At 50.2% G+C, this 8374-nt stretch overlaps 2 non-coding genes across 2 annotated transcripts; one reads left to right on the top strand and one right to left on the bottom strand.

Moving 5' to 3' along the window:
* Positions 1–7526: 7526 nt before the first annotated feature.
* TRNAV-CAC (transfer RNA valine (anticodon CAC)) lies at positions 7527–7599 on the top strand. The gene has a single exon. It is a non-coding gene; the product is annotated as a tRNA-Val (tRNA).
* Positions 7600–7894: 295 nt separating this feature from the next.
* On the bottom strand, positions 7895–7966 carry TRNAG-UCC (transfer RNA glycine (anticodon UCC)). Its single transcript has one exon. It is a non-coding gene; the product is annotated as a tRNA-Gly (tRNA).
* Between the last annotated feature and the right edge of the window lie 408 nt (positions 7967–8374).

Genomic DNA, 8374 nt, shown 5'->3' with positions numbered 1-8374 from the left:
AGCACACAGATGCATGATATCCTCTGCGGGTCTTGATACTGGGCTGCAGTATCAGAACCTAGGAAAGAAGCAGCAAAGTTCTTTTATCAGCCGCGCTGCAGCAGTCTTGGCTGGTGCTGCTAAAGGGGAGCTGGTCTCGCTATTTTTTGTGTGCATTTAGTACTGTCTAGAGACACTTCTCCAGATCCCTGGTGGATGGAGACTGCTTGTGCCTTGAGCGGGGACAGAAGGAGCTGCTGTAAGGTACCAGTCCATCTCTCCTTCTGCCTAGCCAGCCTCATCTCTGAAAGCTGGTGAGGGAAGAGTCCAGCACAAGGGCCATTGCAGTCCCTGGCTTTCCTGCTGACAAGGATTTCTGCTAGAGATTTCCGAGCATTAAGGCTGAACTTTCTCAGAGCAGCCACTAGCTTTCTGCCTGGCCAGAAACACTGAGGCTGAGTAAGCTGAGTTCACTAGGATGTCCATATGTCCAAGACACTCTGAAAATTGCACTTATTTGAGTCTTAGAAGGCAGGCTGCTGCCTTGTTATTCCCCCTCCCTCAATTCAGGAGCTGTGAATGCATGCCCAGAACGTGGCTCTGGGTAAGGTCAGTGCCAAAGACGCCCACCAAGCACAACGTGTGTTTCTCAGCAGCCCAGGCACTAACCATCATGGATGAGGCTCACATGCTAATTGCTCCTGGGACCTCTCCTGCAGGCTGCCCCTCATGAAACCACTCCAGATTTCTCCTTTAGCCCACGTGCTTTCTTTCTGCACGTGAGTTAAGGGCTTCCCGGACAACATCCTGACCAAGAGGCTGGGCTCTTGACTTAGATCAGGGCTGGTTGGTGCCACAGTGCCTGGCCCTCCAAAGATGGCTCTTGGGTTACGCGCTTGCACCTTTGAGTTCCTGGCCACTCCTGGCAATCCAGGCCTATAGCAGCAGGGCTGCGTTACCCTACATATCACCTTGCTGACATGAGGAGAAAGTAAACAAGACTCTGCTTAGCACTGCAGAGACCAACTGCTCCAGTGTTGCCTGGCAGATGGGGCCCAAGAGGGAGGCCATCTGTTCCTGAGTGAGGCCCTAAATTTCTCCCTGTGACATCCTGGACTGAAGATACCCAACCAAGTTCAATGGGCGCAGAGGCACAGGGAAGCAGCCATGACCTTCATTGCTACTTTAGCCCTTGGTGACTGGCATCTTGCAGAGCTGAGCCAGGGCTCACACCTTGATTCTGCAAGCTGTTGGCTTCCTGCAGCATACCCATTCCCTACATTATTCCTTTTTTAATCTCTGTCCACATCTCCACCCTTTTTTCCTCTCTGCAGTCCTTCCCACATGCGTGCAATGCTTTGGAACAGTATGTGTTCCCTGTTGCAGAACCGGGCAGGGACTATGCGGCTCCCCTGCAGCCCTAGCAGCTGCCACTAACTCTTCCCACCCCACTCTCCTTCTCCAAAAAAGTGCAAGTGCCCTGCGCAAAGGCCCTCTGCCTGATACCTGGCTGTTGACAGTTCATCTGGCTCCTCCATCACATTCTGGTGATGTTCTTTTTAACCCCAAAACAGGCCCTGGGGAGGTTGCAGAAATGCTATTAGAGCTCAGGGAAGGGGCTGGCTTCTCAAAGAGAGAGGGAGAAAGAAGGGGATAACATCCAGGGAAGGCTGGAGAAGGAAAGAGCAATCTGCTGATAGTCAGCATGTCTGAGAAGCTGGGAACATATTGCACTAAACCGATAATAACACCTTGAACAGCAGGGCGGTAGTTTCCATCTGGCCTCATGCTGAGCTTGGTCTCTCTCATTTCTCCCCCCCTGCAGCCAGGGAATCTGAGGCATAGAGCTGGCCACAGGTCACCCTCTGAGGCCAGTGCAGAGCAAGGATGAAACAGAAAAGCTTTATGGCGAGAGCAGGGTGCTGAGAAGCAACAGCGCAGCCTCTTGACTCTCCTTTCACCCCAACTAGATTCTCCTTAGGCTTGGGAGGTGGGAAGGCACTAGAGCTCTTTGCTTAATTAGTAGCAACAGCTGAAGCACTTGAGAAACAAAAGCTCCTCTCTCTCTCTGCCCCACTTTTACTTGGGAGCCAGGGGTGGGGAGCAAATTGCTTGGAAGCCAGAAAGCGCCCTGGATCTTGTCACCATGGCTGCACAGACACAGCCTCCTGTTATCTCCAGAGGAACAAAACCCTCCTCCCACCCTCTCCTGGCTCAGCTGGAGCTGATAAAAGAGAAATAAACAAAACAAATTAATAATAACAAATAATAATAAATTAATAATAATAATAAAATACCCCAAGCAAGACAGCAAATAAATATCCAGGGAATAAGGCAGCCTTCTGCAAAACATGTTTCCGCAGTGGTTTTTGGGTTGCTGGAGAGTTGAAGGACTCAAATGAGCATTTCAGGTTATAGAGTCCATCTCAGTAATACTTGGATGTATAAAATCCCAACTTGGGAACATCCCAGATCAAGCCATTTGCTTGAAAGTAATGATCTCTGGCTATATATACCTATATGTATAGTTCTGATTTATTTATATATATGGATGTGTGTACTATTAACATGATTATATATAATTTTAAGGTCTTCTTTTTTTGAACACACAGCAATCACATTATAAGTTTTCTGTAAGAGCTGGAGCCTTGTCTCTTCTGTCTCTGTACTGTACCATGTCCAGGGAGAAGCACCAGAGGTATCAGCAAGTGAGTAAAATAGCAGAACAAGCCAGATAACAGACTTTTGTGCTACCACAGTTACAACTGCTTTTGGTTATCTGGGCACCTCCAGTCTTCACTGCAGTGTGGACAAGGGCTTTAAGACTAAAACAAAATGAAAAACAAAGTGGGACTTTGTTCTCATGTTGTTTGCATTCTCACAACTAAAAGGCTAAAAATACGTCAAATATCACAGCAGTAAAGCAGTAAAAACTAGCAACTGTATATTTGCATTTTGAGAGAAATTAGGGCTATTATGGTTGCTCCAGACGGGCTTCCTACATCAACTGGGTAGATAATTTCACTTGGTGCTTCATGCATCAAAGCTCTGACCATCTGGCTGAATGCGAACATACCTTTTAGCAACATGTCTCATTTTGGCTTGATGCCTTCAGGGCCACCTCCCTACGACAGGCACTATTTCAGCACTTAATTACACTTACTGTTAAAAAGGACAACTTGTTTTTAGTGTGTATCTTTCCAATATCAGCTTCCGGCCACTGAATGTTCTACTGTCTGTGTATGCAGGTAGGAAGCAGTATGTTTAAATCCACCTGTGAATTGCATAGGCCATTGGTGGTCAGAAGATGGCCCACAGAACGACTCTTAAGTTGTCTTAGGTTTTTAAAAAAGGTCACTCATACATGAACAAACAAATTAAGAAGAAGAAGAACTGATAATTCAAAGTTTAACCTCATTTTCTCCTTCTGGCACTGGCTGGCACACTCAGATGTTTGGCTCACCCACTTTTTTACTATCAGTCGTTGAAATTGTAAGGCTTGTAATTCTAGCAAGAAAATTATGACTTTGTAATACAATACACCTTTTGCTTAAATGATAATTATTGTCTTTTCTTTTCTTGCAACTGCCAAAGACTATCAGGTTGTCCTTTAACTCAAAAAGGCTGAAGTGTCACTTTAAATGGCTGATTAGGTCTTTCAATTTCTCCACACCCACATTTCCTCCCATCAGTAGTTCTTTGGACAGCTGCAGAAAAGTGTTACCTGTAGAAGTCCAACCTGGGTCACAAAAGACCATTCAATGAGAGAGGTTTCTGCCTGGGAGACTTACAGGGGTGAATTCTTGCTTTTAAACTTATCCAGCCTTCCTTTGCATATGGACTTACCTGGACAAACTCATTTAGACCATGACAACAGCTTGCTCAGCCAGGCCTGAAAAGATCAGGCTCTTATTGATAGCTCTGAGCACACTTATTGCTGAAGAAAGCATGCTGCTCTCATGTTCTCCCCTTGCCAGATAAACACGAACATCTGCATAACTACTGTAATAACAGCAATACAAATATTAATGATACTGGGGTGAGAACTGGGACTGGTCTCCAGTGCTTGTATTCTCCTGGGCCACTGCCTCCAGGACCTCTCTCTGAAGGCAGACACCCAGATGTCTTTAAGAACCTGGGTTAAGAGATCATTTTGAAGGAGTTGCTGATTTTTCCCCAAATCCATCAATAAAGAAATAAGTGTAGGATTTCATAGCCCATCAGGTGTTCAGGCTAGGTGTGGACTTTCGATGAACTTATGAGGGGAAAGAAATTGCAAACCCTGGTCAATACCAGGGATTGCAACCCAGGTCTCTGGGGCTCCATCATACCTATCGTACCCTGACTTGCTGTGTGCGCCAGAAAAACTATCCCTTCGCAATTTATTTTTTCCTTTGCCAAGAAGAGCAGCAGTATCTCTGGGCCTGAGGTACAAAAAGTTAGTCCCTTAGTACAAAGGTCTCAGAGGGTCTCTGCCCCCCTACCCCCCCATATGACTGACAGGGCTTGCACTAGTGCCCAAGAAGGATGTTATGAGTCAACATCATTGTCACCCCTTTGCCTTATAACAGGTTATGATTAAAGACCAGTTTCCAAGGATGCATGGCTGTGCTCTCCCACCCCTTGGTGTGGCAGAACCAGCTGACAATTTTGTTTCTGCAGAGACAGCGTTTGACCCCTCTGTCCCCATCTGACCATGTGCCCCCCTGTTATGTATTAGCATCATGCACTGGTTGGAGTGTGTGCTCCTCTGCTATCACCCATGTACATACACCCCTCATCTCCCAGCACCCACTAACTCCTAGCATCTGTGCCACTTGCTTGGCCTCCTTTCCTTTATGCTGCTCCCCTCCACAGTCGTGTGACTGCTATTGTGTGGTCCCTGCCACACAAAAGCTAGCCTGACCTAATTTAAATCAGTGCTATTGAAGCTGTTCTTGTTTTATCTCCCAGCACAAGGGCTGCGCTCCCCATTTCAGAGGTAGCAGAAATGAATGGCTAATTGGGGGGGTATTGTGCAAGGCGGCGTTGTCTCCCAGCCCTGATTGTCAGCTCTCCTGCTTGACAGTGCTTCGAGCTCTCCTCTCTTGTAGCAGCCATACAGGCTGTTTAGGGAGTGGAGGGAGGAAAAGGAGAGAATGGGACTCTGCAGCCATCGCAGCGTGTCAGGCAAACAAAGCAGAGCATGGCCGCCTTCAGCACACTGGTGAAAAGGCTGGCTGGGGGAGGGTTCCCTTGTTCAGAAAGGGCAGATGCTGGTGATAATAGTAAAGAATATCCACCCTTCACCTCCAAATAAGCCCCCTGCTTTCCTTTTCCTGGGTATTTATGTGACAGTCCTTCCTAGGGCCCTGGAGACTGTCCTTGGGGAGGGGGGCTGAGGCAGAGGGGGCTCTCACACGCAAGCAGTGCCGCAGGGGTTGTAAGTCTTGGGAGCAGAGGAAGCGGGATAGGTCAGGGGCTGGATGGGAGACTGAAATGCTGCAAGACCCTTTGTCCTGTGGGGTAAAGTTGGAGCAGTCGCTGACAATGGAACTTTGAAAGAAAAGCAAGAACATCCCCAGGAGCCATTCCTACGAGCCCCAACCAGCATGAAGGGGGAGCTTTGTCAGGGTCCTCAAAGGCAGAGTTGCCCTCATGAGGAGGATTTAGAGCCCACAACCCATTTACACGGTGTGTCTCAAGGCTACCAGAGCCCAACACTGCCCTAACAAGGGACCACCGCAATACCTTAACTATGGAGGTTTGGGAGTTAAGACTGGCAGTGCAGTGTCTTTCATCTAATTTCTGCTTCTCACAGGTACCTTCCAAGAGCTTCCTCCTTGGGTTGTCTGGTCTGCAGTTCTCCCTTCTCCACTGATCACCAGACTGACAGAGGTCTGGGGAAGAAAACAAAACTAGAAGCATTTTAATCTTTCCATTCATGGTCTTGGGTCACTTACAGATCTGCTTCCTCCTGCCCTAGGGAGAGGACTTTGCCCCCAGCTATTGATTAGGCTCGCCTCCAGCGCACTTAGCTGATGCATGGTGCAAAGGTTGCGACCAGAGTCCTCTCCTGCAGGCTCCTGCCAGCTGCAGGCAAAAAGAGCACAACCCCTGGATGTTTTACAGCAACGTGAAGCAAGCAAGTCCCAAGGCTTCAGGTTTGTCATGGACTTTAATGTAATGTTCTAGTCCTTACTGCAAGTCAGATCAGAATAAAATATCAGCAAGTCCTGGAGTTAAAGGGCATGTGACAACCTCCTCTCTGTCCCTTTTGGCCTGAAATCAAGAGATTAGCTATGAAACTGTAACATTAAAAGTAGATTTTATTAAAAGTAAGTTTTATTAGAAGTTTTATTAAAAGTTAGGTTCTTTTTGCTCTCGTCTGGGTTTATGATTCATTTCTCCCTTCTAAGCTTTTCTCTGCAGCCAACAAAGCATAAAACACACTTCAACAAACAGCACAAAACAGGAAAAATAATCCTCACACTAGCACCTGATTCCAAGGGCTGAGTTTTTACCAAATGAAGAATGATTGCCATGGACGTATGAGTTGTTAACACTGCATTAAAGTAGAAGAAGAGGAACTAGCATATTCCTAGAACCATCTGGGATGGTCAACAGGGACTTTACCCAAAACCTCACTACAGCGTGCTGCTGGCATCACCTCGCCCTGCTCCATCCCATCCTCCTGCCCAGCTCCCGCTGCCTTGGAGAGATACTGGTGATGAGAATGCAGTCTGGCTCACTGTGCATTACAGAAGGTGAATTTGCAGGGAGGGAAAGCTTCCCCCAGCGAAGGGGAACCGCCAAGGGTCTGCCCTTTTGCTCAGACAACAGCCGGTCCTGTCCCAGCTCCTGTCCCCTGGACTGGATCCTCTCCCTCCCGGGCAGCTCTGCGGGGAGCTCGGCTCCCTGTTGCCACTATTCTACCGACATCTGGTGGCAGCTGCCTGAGGAAGAAAAGATGCTCCTTCACAAGTGGCCCAGGCGCTCGCACGGCCTGTGCCCGGCCTCGGGCCCGGCTGGTGGGCCCGGCTGGTGGGCCCAGGAGCGAGCCCCGGCCTGGGGGATGAGGCTGGTGGGCCCAGGGGCGAGCCCGGGCTGGCGGCCGAGGCTGGTGGGCCCAGGGGCGAGCCCGGGCCTGGGGGACGAGGCTGGTGGGCCCAGGGGGTGAGCCCGGGCCTGGTGGACGAGGCTGGTGGGCTCAGGGGGCAAGTGAGGCCAGGCCCGGGCCACCGGCAGCCCTGGTGGCTTGGAGCAGGGGGCAAGGCCAGGCCGGTGTGTGCTGAGCCCCTCTTGCTCCCCTCAGCGGGAAGTGGCAATTCCCTCAGGGGCTGTCCCCTTTCTGAGGGAAGCGTCCCACCGTGGCGCGGGGACACTCACCTTCTGAGGTGAGTGGGCCTCCGCAAGCACTAATTACTCATTAACGCTGATGACCTGGATTCCCGGGCGGCGTTTCTCAGTGTTCGGAATAAGTTTTAACTGAGGCTGCCGTGATGGCAGGGACAAACGCATACCCTCAGCCAACATCAAGCACCGCGCACAAAGTGACTTCAGTGCGAGTTTCCGTAGTGTAGCGGTTATCACGTTCGCCTCACACGCGAAAGGTCCCCGGTTCGATCCCGGGCGGAAACACGTTGCTTTTGCTACGGTTTTTTTATTCTCCTTTGGTTTCGTTCTTCTTTTCTTTTTAACTTCGGTTTTATTTATTTTCCGACGCGAGCTGGGGGAGAAGTAACGGCGCCATCTGTCACCCCACCGGGGCAGCGCCCGCGTCCCTCCGCGGCCGGCTGGCGCCCGCCGGGGTTCAGGTAGGTAAAGGGCAGCCGAACGCGGCGCCTGGCGTGCAGAGGCGTTTTCAACTACCGGCGGGAATCGGTGGGGAGCAAGGGAAAAAAATTAAAATGAAAAAAAAAAAAAATTGAGATACTGCGTTGGCCGGGAATCGAACCCGGGTCAACTGCTTGGAAGGCAGCTATGCTAACCACTATACCACCAACGCCCTGTGATAACCGTCTTCCCCGGCCTCCGTTAGCAACCTCAACTTCCTGGACCCAACCATCTTCCAAAAGCGAGAAGGGGTGCCACAACGCGGGTCGAGAATAGCACAGCAGTCGCCCTACGGCGGCAATAAATGCTGAGTTAGGGGTCAGTCTCTGAGGCTGGCTGGGGAAATAATAGTCTCTGAGTTTTTTTTACCCTCTGTCAGCCTCAATTCTCCCTCTACCCCCTTGACTGGGGAGAATAGTTCTGTCCTCCAGCAGGCAACACCACCACCGCCACCCCCCTTTACGCAGTTCCTCCGCTCTCCCCCCGTCCCCACGACTTGGTACTTTCCCCGCTCGGCGCGCTCCCGCCATCCTGCCCCGCGCGCTCCCGCCACTTCCGCCGCCGGGTGAAAGGTCGCGCT

Source organism: Falco cherrug, chromosome 4 (genome assembly GCF_023634085.1).
Source record: "Falco cherrug isolate bFalChe1 chromosome 4, bFalChe1.pri, whole genome shotgun sequence".
NCBI classification, from domain to species: domain Eukaryota; kingdom Metazoa; phylum Chordata; class Aves; order Falconiformes; family Falconidae; genus Falco; species Falco cherrug.
This window is presented reverse-complemented; position numbering and strand designations above follow the sequence as displayed.